A 16,624-nucleotide genomic window follows, 5' to 3' on the forward strand; every position below is an offset into this window, starting at 1 on the left:
AGTAAGATGAGGATTCTACCAAGTTGTCTGGTTCCAGGAACCAGGTGAATACTTCCTGCAGCTAAGAGCAGGATCCAAGCACATGGGGAAAGCTGTAAGAAGAGGCCGCAGGCTGCAATGGACATGGAGAGGGTAGTTGAGGGACAGCTGGTAGATGGAAGCCAGGGCCAATACATCTCAGAGCTAATTGAAGTTTTCTATTCCAGAGGTATCAGTATGTCTCTGAGGACTACAGGCACAAGACTAGGTCAGTGACCTTTGACCACTGTGAGCAGGGTACCAACAGCATGGAAGGACTGTAGAGCTCAGTCAGGAGGCTTCAGTGGAGGCAAAAGAGAGATGTAGATAGCCTGCCAACCACTAAGCAGGTTAGAGAGTCCTGGAAAAGTGGACATCTATCTGAGTAAGGAGGCTGCAGGGACAGTGGGCACATAGATGAAAGGGACCTGAATGACAAAAGGAAACAGGGACTCTGAGCTATGCACTAGATCTCTAGCACCCAAGTGGTTAGTGGCAAGTGCTGTAAAGAGGAACACTGAAAAATGAAGCACTGGATGCAGATTTTACACACCTGGAAAACCAGGCTATTAAAGCTCCCGGAAAGCCACCAGAAGACTGAGAAGGGAGAGTACTAGTGACCAGCATGGCCTTGCCTCCAATCATAGCACCTCTTAGCTGCCAAAGCAGAAGTCATAGCCCTCTGAGCTGTTATTAATAAGGCAAGGTCCCAGTGAACCACACAACCTCACAGGCATATCTCAAGTTCCCACTAGCACTAACCTTCCTGTCATAGAAACTCCACAGGTGGTGCCACAGTAGCCTTTCTAAAGTACAGCTTTGAATTTATCCCACCCCCAGGAGAGTCACCTCATACCATGTCACCAGAGCATCCCTGATTAGTTCTCAGGCTGGGAAGACACAGTTCCTCATGAGTCTAGCCCCTCCCATCTGCAAGATGGTGCCTTTCTTTGTTCCCTTTAACTGAGAGAAGCACTGTGGCCCCTTATCTTGTAAGCACTGAGGGCCAGTCCCTCAGCTCTTCTAGAGGGCACTGCTGAAAGCTCAGGGAACCTTCCCTCAGTTCTAGCTCACAGCAGAACATCCCACATAGAAACTAAACTTGAAGAGCATATGAAAGGAGGGAAAGACTCCTCCCAAGTCTCTAGAGGGCTCCCATCCCTTTCCTGAACCCTTCTGGATTTTCTTTGGTGCTGTCACTCCTAAGGAGGCTGGGGATTAAGAGCAAAGCGACCCAGATGCCTTTCCTCCCCTTTGGTTCCCAAAACGCTTTTGCTTTCCCGATGAAAATGACACCCTTGCTTCCTTCTGGTCTGCTTCCTTATCATGCTATAGAAAGAACAGCCATTACCAGACTCAAAGACCAGAGCTGGAGATAAAAAAAAACCCCACTTTGATGCAGCAGCGTAGAGTTGGCAGCTTGGCCTCCTGTCCCAGCCCCAGCATGCTCTCCTATCAGTAGTGGGACCAAGAGACTAAGCATGTAGATTTGGAAGACACCTAAAATACATCCACTGGAGGGTGAAAGGGGAAGGAGGCTGACAGCAGCAGTCAAGGGCAGACTTGAAGGCTGGGAGGGGTTCAGGATGGGAGCAGGAGCACACAGAGAGAAAAGCAGAGAGGAGTCTCTGCACACAGAGGAGATAAGCCAAGATGCCACTAGGCTGGCACAGACCCAAAGCAGGGCCAGTCTTGTCAAGTCCTCCTGAGACACTTTGACTGACATGAACATTGGCTGGCAACCTTGACAAATGGCAGGCTGCTAAGGATTAGAAGAGTCACTTCAGAGTCGGGGGTGGGGGGGTCCAAACCCTGAGCCAATGAAGTGGACACCATAAGGAAGTCAGGAGAGCTGCTTATCACCAGCTTGTGGGAACAGACGCTTGCTTCAGTACAGGACAGGAAGCCTCTCTCTTGGGATGACCCTTGCCCTATCTCCACCTTTTCCCCTTTTTCACAGTGGCTATCTTTCATCATATGGTCTGTGAGATACGTCTGCACCACCAGCTATCTCTGCACCAGCAAGGGCCAGCTTTTGCTTGTTCTTTGCCCTGTTTGTCAGACGTATGCATGACTGTGGAAGAGGGCTAGAGGGGACAACCAGGTGAACCCAAAGCCCACCAGAGCCTTCACCATGTATAAGGAGCCTAGGCAGCAGTGGCTTACAGGGTTCCAGGGTACAGCACACCAAGCCCCCATTCCTCTTTTGAGGAGTCTTGAGACCAGATGTTGCAGCTCCTCCAGGCCAGCAGTGGAAGGGCCTCTTCTGCAGAGAGGCACACAAAATGGAAGAAATATGAGGCCTGACCAGAAGGAACAAAGACAGACATCAAGAATGTCTGTGCATATGCAACAACAGATTTCAGAAGTTCCGGAAATTTCTAACACCTAAACCTTTACCAAAACAAGCTTAATTCCAGAAACATGGAGGCAGTACTGAAATACCTCTGCATCAACAAGGAGCAATGACCTGACCAGAGAGAGGACTCAACACCCACCAGTGCCTGTATTTCATGCTCTCCCAGATGAGATGGATGTTTCAGGAAGCCCACAGAGGGCACCATACATAAGCATACTTGGGTGGTCACACCTGATCCTCCACCTGGGTCTTCAAGGGTTTTCCTAGCCTTGAGAGTTGATTGGAAATACAGAAGCCCAGAACAACAGTCAATCTTCATAACACCTTGGTACACAGCAGCCAGGATCTGGCTCCCAGCCGAGGACAAATGACTAAGTGAAGCCCCAGGCAACATGGGCAGTGTTGGGGCTGCTTCCTTCCTCAGAGACTGCCTGCCTGGGAGCTGATTTTAGAGCCTTTGGTTTCCTGGTTTTCATTGTTCCAATTGTGTCAGCTTTGGGGTGTGATCTGAGACACCAAAACTATTCTGATCCACTGGCGACTAATAAGGCACCCTACCAGCTGCAGAGATTAAGCTTTCTTTGGCTTCAGAACACCAGAGGTGATAGCAATTTTGGACATCTTAAGGATCTAGGCTCTATGTTCAGGAAAATAAGTGAAGAAAGCCCAGGGAGATGGCTCACGAAATGAAGTGTTTGCTGTGCAAGCAGGAGAACGTGAATTCAATTCCCATCAACAACAGAAGATTTGGGGGGTGAGGTGGAGGCTGTCCATAATTCCAGTGCAGGGTGGGTGTGGAAACCTGTCTCCAACAAGCAAGTTCCAACTTCACTGAGATATACTGTTCAGAAAAATAAGATGGAAGGCCAGTGAGATGGCTCAGCAGGTGGGGGCACTTGCCCTGCAAAAAACCTGAATCTAGGGCTGGTGAGATGGCTCAGTGGGTAAGAGCACCTGACTGCTCTTCTGAAGGTCCAGAGTTCAAATCCCAGCAACCACATGGTGGCTCACAACCATCCATAATGAGATCTGACTCCCTCTTCTGGAGTATCTGAAGACAGCTACAGTGTACTTACATATAATAAATAAATATATATATATATAAAAAACCTGAGTCTGATACCCAGAACTCTACAAAGTTGTTTTCTGACTTCCACATGCCTGCCATGGTAGAGCTGTTCCTGTACACACAAACACACAAAAACACACACACACACACAAGAATATATAGGATGTACCTCTCTTGTTTTACAGAAATGAAGGTTCTTTTATTAAAATGATTTCTTACATTATTCAGGTGAAAGGTTAGATTCAAGCATGATGCTATAAACAAATCCAGTGACCATGCCCCTCATGTCAAGTGGGCTTTGGAACAGTCCCTAGTTTTCGGCACTGGTTTAGTATTTAGGAAGCCGTGTTTTTCCTGTGTCATGTGCTATTGGCATTAGTCATAGCCAGGTGACTTACAGGGGCAAACACAACATGTCCCTCTATAGTTATCTAACAACACAATAGAGGGAAAATTTTATTTTAGACAAGAGCTCTTAAATCCTGATGTTTAAAGGTCATGTTCAGGCCAGGCACAGTGGTATAGGCAGGTAATGCCAGCATTTACTAGGCTAGAGCAGAAAGATCAAGAATTCAAGACCACCCTGGGCTACAAAGCAAGGCACTGTTTCAAGAGAAAGAAGAGAAGAGGAGAGAGAACTAATTGGAGAAAAGACAGAAGAGAGAAGGGAGGGGGAGAGAGGGGGGAGGCAAGGGAAGGGGAGACTAGATGAAATAATAGTGATCAACTGCCAGACTGGGACTTGGTCTCATAATTGTTACCTTTAAGGACTAAATTCCAGGTTATAACTGTACTAAAAATAGAAACCATGTATACTCCTAAAACATTTTCATTTTTTGTTGCTGTTGTTGTCGTTGTTGTTCATGTTTTGAATCCATCAAACCAACCAGTGATGACATTGTAGAAAGAACGAGAAGAATGATAAGTCACCGCACAAATGAAAGGATGGGAGAACTGTCCACTCCAACACAGCACTAGGGAGGATTCCATTGTAAGGCTCAAGGGAAAAGAATGAGACTGAATGGGATCTCAGCACAGGCCTGCCACATCCTAGGCTCCCTCCATAAGCCACACCCAGGCCTCCCTCCAGAGACTGCATCTCAGGCCCCCTTCATAAGCCACACCCAGGCCCCTCCATAGACTGCATCCCAGGCCTCTCTCCATATATAGGCCACATCCCAGGCCTCCCTCCATTGGTCACGGCAACTATAGGCCTTTCATATCATACTCTCTGCTCCTCTGAGCCCACCTTCAAGAAATCTGAGGAGGAAGCTAATCTCTATCTAGAGTCCTGTAAATTGTTCCAAATAAATAAAGTAGAGCCATTTTCTTATTAAAATAAAATAATGATGTTTAAACTAAAGACAAAATAGTTTGCAAAGGATTACAGCAGAAACCCTACCCACTGTGCAGAATGATGAGCAGATGGGCCTCCGGGGTCCCCTGGCTTGCATCCAAATGCCCAGCTCAACACCAACCATGCACCATCTGGGTTCACCAGTGCCTCCTCCTCACGAAGCTCACCACTCAGAGTATCCATCTTCTCACCCACAGCTCATGACTGTACCCACCATACCATACTATGGATGTGTAGATGACCCGACTCCCAATCCTCATAGCCACCAAGCTGCCCAAAGACACATTAACCAAAGGAAACTCAAACCAGAGGCCCGCATCACTTCCTGCCCTCTTTAAGAATGACTGACATAGACCAGGCCCACCACTGATCACTCAGTGCTGACAGTCCATGCCATAATAGAACCTAATTTCCAATTACTATACTGTTATAGCCCTTTTGGCATTAACCTTTTCTAATGTAAAGTCACAGTTCAACCTCTTTGCCTTTTAATCTTAAGAATTTAGTAAAAGCAAAAACAATCGTACACATAGCTAGGCTGAGTGTCAGCTAATATCAAAGCAGGGAATTTCAAAACTCAACCAGTGGAAGAAATCAGGTTGACTTAAAATAATACCAGGGGCAAAAATAAGAGGAAGTCTATGTAAGGAGAAAATTGGCAAGGACAGTCAATAGATGTGGCATCCAAATGACAGATGCTTCATGAGGCCAAGGCTGACTGATGCCTGTAAGTCCTGCTATACATCCAACATCCAAACTGTATCCTAACAGGCATACAGTAGGAACTTTATTTTGTTTTGTTTTTCGAGACAGGGTTTCTCTGTGTAGCCCTGGCTGTCCTGGAACTCACTTTGTAAACCAGGCTGGCCTCGAATTCAGAAATCCGCCTGCCTCTGCTTCCCAAGTGCTGGGATTAAAGGCGTGCACCACCACTGCCTGGCTAAGTAGGAATTTTTAAAAGGCCTGTTCAATGACTGGGTGGACAAATGAAAGGAGAAAGGTCTAGTTTGTGCTAAAGATGAGAAGTTGGGTAAATTTGAGCCAATGGCACCCCTCTCATTTAAGCAGAGCTGATATCACGAGCCCATGTTGTGAAGCCAATAAACCCAGTACCACAGCAGCTGCGGCCTAAGGCTCAGGACACAAGAACTACTTAAAGGTAAACATGGGAGGGATCTGAGCCAAGAGTGAGGACACCATGGTGGCACAGGTCAGCAGCGGTCACCTGGAGAGGTAAAAGTGCTGACTAGATATCACGGTCTATTTCTGGGGATGGCCACGTGAGAACACTGACAGGAAAGCTATCACCTGCTTCACAACAATCCCATACTTCCAGCAATTCTGCCAAATAACAAAACTGGCAAATGCTCCAAACCAGGCTCTTTCACCTGTCTTGATAGGCATCTGATAAATATGTATACCGCTAGGAATACGGTGCAGTCCGTAGACTACATCTCAAAACTCAGGAAAAGCTCAGGGGCTGGAAGTGGGAAGAGTTTCCTCTTGAAGGTATTAAGTAGAAGGCGAGAGTTTACAGTGTGTGAGAAGTGGGTTTTCCTCAGAATGTCAGGAGGCCTATCAGGGACTTTCCTGATTAGAGACTGCAGAGGGGAAGGAATCATGGCCATCTCAGCAGATGCAGAGGATGCAAACAGTAAGTTCTATGGCTGCTCTTGACAAAGACGACTCTTAAAAGTCCTCAGCAAGCTCGGCAAAGAGAATGACTTGCCACAGGTAACATCTACAGAACAACTACAAAGATCCCCCACTTAATGACAGCACAAGGGGACTTGGGTCAAAGAAGCAGCCTGCTCATCACCCTTGCCATCTATGCAGTACAAGCCACAGGGTATCCAAGACTAGACAATAATGCTACAACTAAGCATTAGATAGCACAATGCCATAAGTAGGCTATGTGCTCACAATACAATCCTCTATGTAGACATCATGAGATATCATTGCAAGCTGTGGCTATACTCACATACAAAATCCACACAACAACAAGCCTTGGAGGATAAACAATGAAACTTCTACTGTAGTAGAGAGGGTGATGCCCCCACCTCACCCCTTGCTATCTGCCCTAGTTGGGAGAGCTGAGAGCCGGACAGCTAACCCTGCCTCTCGTCAGCTGTAACTCTCAGGGGAATGGGCCCTCCTTGCCTGAGCAGCAGTGAGGAGCTGGCATGGGTGAGCTAGCCCTGAGGTTTTAAGAGTGAGAGAGCTAGCCCAGCCCCTGGCTGGTTGAAGCACTTGAGAGAGTGGACCTTGTGTCTTAACAAGTAGCATAGCATAGTAGAGCTGGCTCTGGAGACATGGGTATAAGTGAGCCTGACCTAGGGTATGAGAGTGGAAGAGCTGATTCTGCCTCCTGCTGATGGCAGCTTTGGGTGACCCAGCTGAAGCAGTGCTGGAGAGCTGGCTCTGGTGGTCTGGGTAAGGGAGGGGTACAGGCTGACCAGCTCAGCTGCTATCCAGGCCAGATCCAGGGCTTTGAGTTTTCCCAACCCAAAAATCTACATCATCTGTGAACTGTTGGAGCGTGTGAAGAGGCCAGTCCTGCCAATCCAAAACTGCAGGATCTCCACGACACAGGGCAACAACAGGATAATCAGTGAGGACCCAATACTGATGGTGCCACAGAAGTCAGAGACCTTGAACCAGACCAATGACTCACTACAATGAACTCACTGCAAATGAAGATGTGTGGACAGAGTGGGTCACACTGTGACACACTGTGACACACTACAGCCTCCACAGGAGATGTTTTCTATGCTTTGTTTCATTTGTTTATGTGTTTGTATTTGTGGGGAGAGGTTGCCAGGGTGGAGGGCAGATATAAGGGAACAGGGAGGTGAGGGGAACTGGGGTACACGATATGAAACTCACAAAGAATCAATACAAAATTTTTTTTAATGGAGGCCAACATATTAGGCAGACCTCAAGCCACAAAAAATTAATTTTGTATGAATCAGCTAAATGTGAAAGGCAAAACAACTACTAGAAGAAAATGAATAATGGTACAGAGAACATGCTCTTAGATGAGATATGATGCCCAAAAGACAAAAGGAAATGACAAACAAATGTAACTACATAAAAATCTTTTTGGATAAGGAAGGAACTAAAGCCAAAAATGAACGAAGGCAGGAAGCTAACGTAGGAAATGCTCATTCCACCCTGGAAAGCAAATACCCCATAGCACATCTAGTCCTTAGATCACAGCTGGCGGCTGGAGAGAAGTCCGGTCCCTGAGAACCAGTGCCCATCCGTATATGGAAGGACATCTGCCAAGTGCTGCACACTGCAGCTAGAGAGGCAGCCGGGATACTCAGGAGGAATTAGATACCTTACTGAGATCCACCGGAGCCCCTCCCTCTGAGCAGCAGAGGAACATACACTGTGCAGGAGGCAGAGGCTGGCCTCTCCTGTGCGCTGGCCACCTTTAGGTCAGCACTGTTCCAGGGGAGCTCTCCCCATGCTTTCTTTCTAAACTTTTTATTTTGAAATTTTAGATTTATAGGAAAATAGAAAAAACAAACAAGCAAACACATGCCCTTCACCTCACCTCTCCCTAAAGCCTAAGCATGGGTTTGTGAGCTGTAGGAAACTCAACCTGGGCTATGTCAAACTCTGGTGTGGTACCATTAGCCACACCATGGACTTGACTGGCATGCAGCAGTTTCCCACTGAACCCTGTCTCTCCAGGCTCCAACCCAGCACTGCTTCTTGTATCTCATTGCTGTGGCTCCTCTACGCCCTCAATGCAAAGCCAGCACCCATCCCTCCGCGTCTCCTAAAGCGTCTCCTAAAGTATCACTTTGTAAGAGCACAGCCAGAGCACCGACAGGTGACCCAGATGGATCAGTCCGAGTCCCCTTTTATTAGGTAGTGAGCCTGTTTGTGCAGAGACACCATGAGGTAGGCCGGCTCACTGCAGACCAGGTCATCCCTGGGGGGAAACTATTTGTTGCCTTTCTCCACTCTAAAGTTACTAATTTTCCCTTTTTAATAAATAAACAACTTGGGGTGAAGATGCTCTGTTACAAGGCAAATATCCCTTTTCTCCTCAACTTTTACCCACTATTCTCAGCACCAAGCCCTGGAGCCTCTGTCCTGGAACTATGGTGTTTGCCTACTGTGGCTTCTAGGCCCCTGTTCCTTCCACACTGACAGGCATTTTCTATGAAGAAGAGTTGTCTGCTCTTCCATTTTTACATGCTTATCTGGTCAGCTGTTAATAGCAGTGGAGAGTGATCAACCATCATTCCCTTCCTGTGTTAATGAGGGGCTCCTTTGGGTTGGCTCCTAGGCCTTTCATCTCTTCTTGGCACCAACACACATCTGCAAGCAACAATACAGGGTGTATGGTACACTCACTGATACTGGGAGCCATTGCTTCTGCACCCTCCCAGAGGATCTATGTGAGATCACACACAAAGACTATACAACTCCAACATGACAGCTCACTGCAGCCCTTCCTGTCCTTATCTGAAACCTGGAGCAAGGGAAATCCTGACTTCTGTTATCCACTATGATCTGCCCATGTTCAACATCATATACACATAGTACAGCCTCACTCAGCCCTTGACCCTTGAGAAACAAATCTACCAGGATAGAATGGCATTTCATTTGGTTCTTCTAGCTTTGCCTTCAAAGAATCCAGTCAATATACTGTCTTCCCTCAGCTTGCTCTAGTTGGGTCTCTACTTATATTCCATATAGGGTTGCCATGTATCCTAATTGTCTACTTCATTCTGAGTGCATGACGTATCTGTGTCTCCAAGTGCCAGGCTGTACCAAAGGTGGACTGTAGCAGTGTCATGACCCCATCCCTTTTCCCTATCACGTCTACACCCTGCTGTGACCACGCTCCTCCATCCACACTTCTTGTGTAAGCATCTAGGCAGCATGTGTTCCCACACGAAGGAAGCTCACCAAACACTCATACTCTGCATGTCCAGGAAATTGCTACAAGACGTCCACAGAGATGGTCTCATTCTTCAAGCCTCTCACGAATCTGAGTATCTAGGTCATGCTACACATTTTCACATATTGGAGATGTGTCTTGAGGGAGATTCCTAGAAGTGAAGCTAGGTCAAAGGTAAGCATCTATGTGGTTTTACAGGCAGAATGTGAGTTTTATTTAGTGGGTTCCATGGATCAACCAGTACAGTTGATTTTCTCTTCTGATAAGTGAGAAATGCATGCATGCATGCACACACACACACAAATACTGCTAAGAATATGACATAAGACTGCCATTTTAAGAAACCTACATAACGGGGCTGGAGAGATGGCTCAGTGGTTAAAGAGCACCAACTGCTTTTCCGGAGGTCCTGAGTTCAAATCCCAGCAACTACATGGAGGATCACAACCATCTGTAATAAGATCTGATGCTCTCTCCTGGGATGTCTGAAGACAGCTACAGTGTACTTAGATACAATAATAAATAAATCTTTAAAAAAAAAACTTACATAGCTTCTGTTCAACATTATGGTCAAGATAATTCATCCCAGAAACAACCAAGATATACAGTTTGGAGAAATCCTCAGTAGAAAGCCATGGAAAACCAACCCATTGGACAGAAATAGAAAAGCAGGTCCACACTTTTTACTAATGTTTGAAGTAGCACCATTAGCAATAGTCACAAAGCAGAAAACAGCCTAAAGCTCATCTCTGGTAAGGGATAACCGGGATGTGTTACAGCCACACAATAAAGGGGCAGGCCCCTGCAGTCCAGTGGGGTGGGTGAGCCATAGACGCATGTAAGTGAACTTACACCCTGCATAGAAGTCTACCTAGGACCTTTTTCACGAAGATGAAGGGTTGGCGAAAGGGACTCTAGAGACTGCATGCAGATGGCCTGTGGTGATAGAAATACCTGAAACAGACATAGGGAGCACTCCAGGCAACAGGATGCTCCGAGACTGGACCATGGTAACATTGCTACAACCCAGACCTGCAAGAAAATCTCTTAACTAAAAATAAGCAACTTCATTTTCTGCCTCATCCTCCTAGAGTGCTCTGAAAATTAACCTTCAGACATCTGGATCCTCTCTGCAGTATGTATTGCTTCTTTCAGCAGTCAGTAAGATGGAGAAAATTCCTGGATCAATTCTTGGATAGACTGTGACAAGACACCGGGCTGACCTTATGCCTGCATGGCGCTGCACTGTCCTGCTCTCAGGAAACACAGCTAGCACAGTCCGGTGAATCTCTGTGCTCAAAACTGCTGCAGAAAACACACACACACATACATACACACACACACACACACACACACACACCTCCCCCCGCGGTTTGCTCCAACCAGAGTCTTCAGGAATAAACAAACCTAAGCCCACTAAGAGTGTGCCCTTCACATACATCCCATGTGTATCTACAGCTCATCAACACAGGGAGAACTTCACAAGCAGTACTGGGAACTATATGCGAAGCATGCACAGAAGGCACATATTGGCACTGCACTGCAGGTTACTCAGCACTGGCTTTCTCTGTGGAAATACACTCATTCTCCTTATACAGTCTCACTAGAGGGATGGAATTAAAGAACAGAAAGGGTTTCTGTGAAATGATCCAATATGCCACTCAGGCATCCGCATGTGGGCGATAATCATCTACTATGAGGTACCAAGAAAAATAGAGGGAAAAAAAAAATCCCCGGAGCAGAAGTCAATGTCTCTGCTCCTGGTAGCTCTGTGGCATAAGTGCCAAAGGACAGCTGGTTAACAGAATCCAGACAGAGGTTTTCCTCGGAGCCCTTCCAAAAGCCAGTGGAGATGTTATGCAAGCCAATCTTTTTCACAGGGTTTCGGCAATGGTGAAATCTAGGTTGAACTCTGTGATCTCAAGTGTAGCTCTGACACCCTTATGACTCATTCCTCTCAATTCCACGTCTCAAGGAACAAAGATGCAGATTCAACTCCCCAGACCAGCTTCTAACTGCACCAGTTACCCACCATTGGCTACTATGCCACTACCTTCTTGGAACTAGGAATTTAAACAACAACAAACATTTATTGCATGAGATTCTGTAAAAGTTTAGATAGCGTTTTAATGAAAATAAAATTTCAATGTATTATGAAAGGAAAAATAATCCCCTGGGGGCATTCCACAAAAGAACACTATGTTACACGGAAAAAAATTAATAAACCCAAATACAAAGTGATAATGCAGTTCCAGAATAACAATTTAGCTCTATTGTTATTTTGGGTGGATATTTCCCCAGAAAGAGATCAATCTGTATTCATGGACCGTGCTAAGAACTACCATGCACCTGATGTAACTAATTTTCTTCCTATCTAGAACAGTGTGGACATGAACAATCGGGTCACTGTACCTTGAACTGTGATCCAAGTACCTGACTCTCTTGGAGCCTTTACCTTCATACAGATAGGTCTCAGGCCATGTGTACTCAGGCCTAGAACATGTATAGATTAACACTAAGGCTTTCTCCCATTCTTGTGTGAGGTGTGTGTTTGGGGGAGAGGGGTGGTCATGTCAGGGGCCACCCAGGTACTGAGTGCCCTCTCTCTGAGGCAGCAGACAGAATTTTACCTGTTCTTGTGCAGCAAGGTGACAGGCTCTGCCAATTCAGCACCCACCACAAGATTACACCTTAGGAGAAAAAGAAAAAAAATCTGAGGAAGAAGGTGCCTGGTACAGAGAAAAAGAAAGAAAGCATGAGAGGCATCCGATTGGAAGGGCTCTGAGGTCAGGCTCCCAGCATTCTCGAATAAATCCCTTTTCTCAATAGAACCGACTTACCTAAGGTAGGCTAGTCATCATGAGGTCAGTGTACTTGGGTTGTACTTTTTAACAACAACAACAAAAACAACAACAACAGTCTGTATTTATGTGCACTGCCCATAAGCAAAAGCAGAGGAAACCTGTGTGACTTTCTGATTTTGTTTTCTAGCCCAATTGGTAAATAATGTCAGGGTTAGGGATAATTAAATCTTAAATGATTATCTTAATGAACTCCAAACTCACAAAACTGCTAAGTTCAAGACAACAGACAACCTAATAATCCCTTTGTACCAAATGAAGTGCAAAAGGGTTGACCAACTCTGCTCTGTGAGGTTTGTCTCCTATTTCCACACAAAACCTGAGTCCCTTACTTCACCCCCTTCAATTCTGCCCAACCCTGCTCAATTCCTCAGATCCCTCTTGGAACACTATACCCTTTTAATAGTCATTTAGCCAATGGGACGCCTGCATGCCCGGTGTGGACCTTAGAGGCCAGGATGTGAGGGTCATGGCATGTGCTGTTAACTACACTAGCACAGGACTTCTATTAGGGGTAGTACCCAAAACTCTCAGAAAGCACGTTTTCACTCCTACTCACACAAGTCCTTAACGGGAATGAACCTTGGAAGCCACAACTTCAGCATCTCCACTTCGCATTCAAGGAAGCTGGGGCAGATTCAGAACCGAGCTTGGATTATTCCCGCCAAGTCCCTAAATTCTGGAGCACTCTCCTGCTTGGTTCTCCACCAAGCAGCTGATAAGCTGCACCGTCTCCAATTTTAATTCCTGTAAGCCTGCACAGTTGAATCACATAGATTTTTAATTTCTGTCTGGCTGCTTTTTTCTGAAACCTCCCTGAGCATCCGACTTTCAATGTTGTTATCACTTAAGGGAATGCATCTCAACCACACACCGCCCAACAGTGTAAGATGCTGTTGTTGAGGCACAACTTTTTTTTTTTTCAGGATGTGAGCACCCTGTTTCCAACAGATTAATTTACTATATTGTACTTTGTGATTTTATAACAATTTTGAGTGTTTTGAAATGTTTCTATTCTACAAAGAAAAGCAAGGAAGTCTGGAGATAACACAGACATATGGGCATAAATATATGACTGATTCAGCAAGTACAGTAGGGTGCGGGGGGGGGGGAGCAGTGCGTAAGACAGAAAAGCATACGTTTGCAGAGGCAGACAGCTTCCTTAATCCAGGCTCTATCACTTACCACCTACAGAAAGAATAAGAAAAAGTCACTGCCTCAGTCAGCAAGGATTTAAAAGTACCTGCCATCTGCCAGCCATTGTTCTGGGCCTCAGGATAGTTAGAGCAACAGTCCTACCTTCCAGGGGCCTCTGTTCCTGCCAGGTAAGTTGTATGTGAAATAAAGGGAATTAGGGGTAGAGGCAGATGACAATGATAACCAGAGGGGTGACAGAGCATGCACATAGGAATGCATGCAAAAAGATGAGAGGGCTGGCTAGAGGCTAAGGGCAGACCAGGGGTCAGAGGGACCGCTGGGAGCACCTGAGATGGAACAGGTGCAGGGTTTCAAGCAGGAGAGTGACGTGATGTGCCTTGTATTAAGAGGTCAGGCTTGGCTGCTAGTCAAGAACAAACGGAAAGGACACATAGTGGAAAAAGGAAGATTGGGCAGGCAGCCACTTGGGTAAGCCCTGCGAGCAAGTTCCCAGCAATGAAAAGGGGCGGTGGCAGTCCCATGTAACTGTGTCCTCCGGAGACCAGCATAAGGATCAGACGAGACTAACCATGCGTGACACACAGGAGCTTAGTAACTGTTAGCTAACACCCAACTTTCCCAAGATGTCACTGAGCCTCTCTGTATTACTTTCATGATTGATCTGAAAAAGTATCAGCCATGGGATCTCCTACGAGGAACGGCTGAACAGGGCATGAGCCAGATGCAATGACCTGACCTCCCTGAGCAGCACCAGCTCTGCCAGTTCAAAGCCTGGAAATTTCGAGACTTACAGACGGCTGGTGATATTTCACTTGGTTTTTGTTTGTTTGAGTCAAGGTCTCTCTCTGTGGCCCTGAGCATCCGGTAACTCACTCTGCAGACCAGGCTGGCCTCCAACTCACAGAAAACCACCTGCCTCTGCCTCCTGAGTGCTGGGATTAAAAGTGTGCGCCACTACCACCAGGCATGAGATGATATATTTCAAAGACTCTGTAAGTAGAAACAAATGCTACACATAATATACTAGTGAATAATCTGATACAAAATGTTCATCATTGAAGATTCCCAGACTCTTCTGGCCCTTGGCATCACCACTCAGTTACAAGAGCTCCTTAACCTCTGTTTGTGTTCTCACTCTCTGTCTCTCTGTTTGTCTTTCTCATACACACACACACACACACACACACACACACACACACACAAATAAATAAATAAATAAATAAATAAATAAATAAATAAAAATTTAAAATAGAAACCATTGATAGTTAATGACTTCTAGGGCAGGGAAAGAGAAGTTTTTTTCTTAAAGAGTGGGGCCCTAGTAGGTCAACCACACTCCAGTGAATGACCCTGTAACTACCAATATATGATCAGCACAAACTGGACTCACTGGATTGTTTAATGGGAGCAAGAAGTTGGAAGGGATGGGGATAGATAGGTGGGAGGTATCTGGGAGAAGCTTATAGGAAAAGTTAGGTGAATATGATCAAAATACATGTGAGACAGGCATGGTGGTTGTGCTGGCAAATTTAATATTAAGTTGACACAAACTGGAGTTCATCAGAGAGGAGGGAGCCTCAATTAAGAAATGCCTCCAGAGGATCTGGATGTAAGCAAGCCTGTAGGGCATATTCTTAATCAGTGATTGATAGGAGAAGGCCCAGCCCATTGTGGATGGAGCCATCATTGGGCTAGTGGTCTATAAGAAAGTGGGCTGAACAAGTCATGGTGAACAAGCCAGTAAGCAGCACCTCTCCATGGTCTCTGAATCAGCTCCTGCCTTCAGGATCCTGCCCTGTTTGAGTTCCTGTCCAAACTTCCTTCAACAATGAATAGCGATATGGATATATAAGTCAAATAAACCCTTTCCTCCCCAATTTTCTTTTGGTCATGGTGTTTTATCATAGCAATGGTAACCCAACTAGGACATGGTGCATGCCTTTAATTCTAACACCAGGAGGCTGAGACAGCTGCATCTCAGTAAGTTCAAGGTCAGCCTGACTACACAGTGAGACTCTGTCTCAAAAGGCAAAGAAACAAACAAAAATACATGGAATTTAATTTCCAACAGCCACACAAAGACTCAAAACCATCTGTACAGCTACAGTGTACTCACGTACATAAAATAAATAAATAAATCTTTAAAAAAAAAAAAAAGAAACTGTAAATGTGAATAAAGTGGTTACTTTCTGGGAGCCACTCTGAGGAGGGGTTGTGAGAATCCTGACTGATCACTGGTCAGTCAGAAGTTCCAGAGGTCCAGACAGTAAAGAGGAGACCATCTTAAGGACAGAGGCCTTACTTAGCCTGGGGGATCTACCATCTCCAGGCAGACAGTATCCAACTGGACTGAATCAAAGGATACTGCTGGTGTCTGCTGTAGAGCTGATCGCTTACACAGTGAAATCTTGCTCCCCTCTGAGGATGATGTCATGAGGGGATAGTAGGAAAAGCTGAGTCTGAGTTAGTGTTTTCTGTTTCATCTCTCCTCTTCTTGAATCCAGTCCTGTACCCACTGTCTTGTCTTTCCCCACCTCTACATTATGTGGAAGCTTTAAAAAACCTGCACTGCCTGCACCACCTGTCCCTACATGTCTGTCCATCCAGCCCCACCTTCAAATCTCCAACTAGACAATGATATGGCTCCTTCCACTAAGACAAGGTATGTCATCAACCTAATGGAAGCTTTGTTAAACATGATGAACGTCACTGTGTCTGCATTCTCCATGTTACCTTCCTCTGGGGCTGGGGGACATTCCTAATGCACGCTGGCATTTCCTCTAGAGCTTTCAGATGTCAGGTTTGCTCATCAGGGCTACATTTGATAAATTAAGATGTTAACCTTCCTTCCACTGAGGACACTTAGAGACAGGGAACT

The 16,624-nt window shown here is 45.9% G+C and overlaps 1 protein-coding gene across 9 annotated transcripts in view; it reads right to left on the bottom strand.

Annotated features, from left to right (window-relative positions):
• The window catches only part of Adarb1 (adenosine deaminase RNA specific B1), a 125,024-nt gene that overhangs the window by 101,959 nt on the left and 6,441 nt on the right, over positions 1 to 16,624 (bottom strand). For 6 of the 9 annotated variants that reach the window (XM_029482425.1, XM_029482428.1, XM_029482423.1 and 3 more), the window contains exon 2: positions 12,358 to 12,417. The exons of the other annotated variants lie outside the window; for them this stretch is intronic. The gene's annotated coding sequence lies outside the window, so the exon portion shown is untranslated. The remainder of the gene's footprint in view (positions 1 to 12,357; positions 12,418 to 16,624) is intronic. 9 annotated transcript variants of the gene reach the window in all.

Source organism: Mus caroli, chromosome 10 (assembly GCF_900094665.2).
Source record: "Mus caroli chromosome 10, CAROLI_EIJ_v1.1, whole genome shotgun sequence".
NCBI classification, from domain to species: Eukaryota; Metazoa; Chordata; class Mammalia; order Rodentia; family Muridae; genus Mus; species Mus caroli.